The sequence below is a fragment of the Gambusia affinis genome, linkage group LG05 (genome assembly GCF_019740435.1).
Source record: "Gambusia affinis linkage group LG05, SWU_Gaff_1.0, whole genome shotgun sequence".
NCBI classification, from domain to species: Eukaryota; Metazoa; Chordata; class Actinopteri; order Cyprinodontiformes; family Poeciliidae; genus Gambusia; species Gambusia affinis.
In genome coordinates this window covers 28,008,196-28,010,020 of record NC_057872.1, presented here as the reverse complement: position 1 = coordinate 28,010,020, position 1,825 = coordinate 28,008,196, and positions in this window count along the sequence as shown.

Here is a 1,825-nt window from a genome sequence, read left to right as displayed (position 1 = left end):
TTTGTAAAGCCTACTTAAAAGATTTACATTTACTAACAGTTTGTGGATGTGTTTCATTATTAAGCTTACTTTTTCTGTCTAAAAACCAATTTGTTGAAATAATGGTGCAACATCCAGATGTCATGAATGTAGTTATTCCAATAGGTTTTGAGTCATCACAGTCTGGGAAATCTGAATGAGAAAGGTTTGGGATGAATTATTATTATTTTTGCTAAACATACTTTAACACATCAGATGTTAGAGACATTTTCTTCAGACTGTTTCTGCCTGTGACCGTTAACTTGTGGCTCACTGTTTCTCGGTGTGCGTCTCGCTGTCAGAGCTTCGACTCGACTGGATGACAGTCGCCGCTTCGTGACTGTTGGTTGGTTTTCCATTAAAAAGCCAAGTGAACCTTGTTGAAGGCGCAGACATGAAGCAGTAGAGCATTGTGAAATCTCATGTGTGCACTGAGGCAGGTCCTTTAATGGTTGAGCTGTCAGGTCCATCTGGAACGCACTTTATGTCAGAGTGTTGGAAATAATCTGGTTTGGCAGCAGTTGTTATAGATTTAGGTTATTTTGCAACTAACTCTCCTCAGTGTGAGTGGTGTGTGTAATTTAAATGGCAGCCTAAAAGGGTCAAGTGTAATGATGGAAAAATTTAAATTTAAAAACATGTTTAACAGCATATAAATACAAATTGTATCGTTACAGATCACTTGTGGTATTACTGACATGATTAAAAATGGCATATTCAAACCAGCACTTTAGAAAACAGGGACTCTCGGGTCATACTGGGTCACAGTTTCTATAACGAGACTGGATCGTCCATCAGTGAGCTGAACTCTGGCTGTGACTTCAGAACCGCTTTTCATCCAAAAGAAAGACGGAGAAGAACAAGAGCAGGAGCAGGACAGACTGATGGAGGCACTTCAAATTATTTTCTCTTTATTTACTGTGAAGTTTTATTGTAGAGCTTGTAGAGTCAAGAGATTTATTAGAAGTATTTTCTTTTATCACTGTCAGACAGAAATTAATTTAAGAAAAAACAGAGACAAAGTTGAAACAATGTTTGTTTTCCTGCTTAACTTAAAACCATGTCTCCCCTAAAAAGTTTTATAATGTAGTCTAGTAACAAATTTAACAGAAAATGTGGATCCAGGGGCAAAGAGGACTTTTAAAACAAATAAAAAATGATATATTTGGACTTGATTTGCAATCTGTGAATTCAATTCAACAAAATTATTTTTGTCTTTGCCACTTTAGAAGTTGCTGAATCTTTTTCCTAACTGGAAAATAAACAGTATCTTCTAACTCTGCTCATATATATGGATTTATTTTTTCAACAATTCACATCACCTCTCTCCATTAACCTCCTGCATGTGTTTAACTGTGCAGTTCCTGCAGCATCTGTTTATTTCAGATGCAGCCACATGGCGCAGCCACACATCAAAGCTGCTCATGCTGCTGGAAGCATAATAAATACCCAACAAGCTGGGTTTACCTTTTATTGCATCAGGTTTGGAAAAACTCCAGCTGGGACTGTATAGACCAACTTTTTTCTGATTTACAATTTGATCGGATCAAATTAAAACGCTGCTGTAATGAGAATGATTATTATAAATGAGCTTTATGTGTAAACCTTGATTTTTCAAACTGTTATTTTTAGTTCTGTTGCTGTTACTGTCAGAAATCTAAAGGGAAGTTAATATTGAAACAGTAAAATGCACTGAAATAGTTTATTAATGAAATACATTTACCAAACTGTTAACAGTTTCATCTTTCCAGGAACAAATGTCTGAGTTCTCTTTTTGTTTAATAGCTAAATTATATTTAATTCTCAG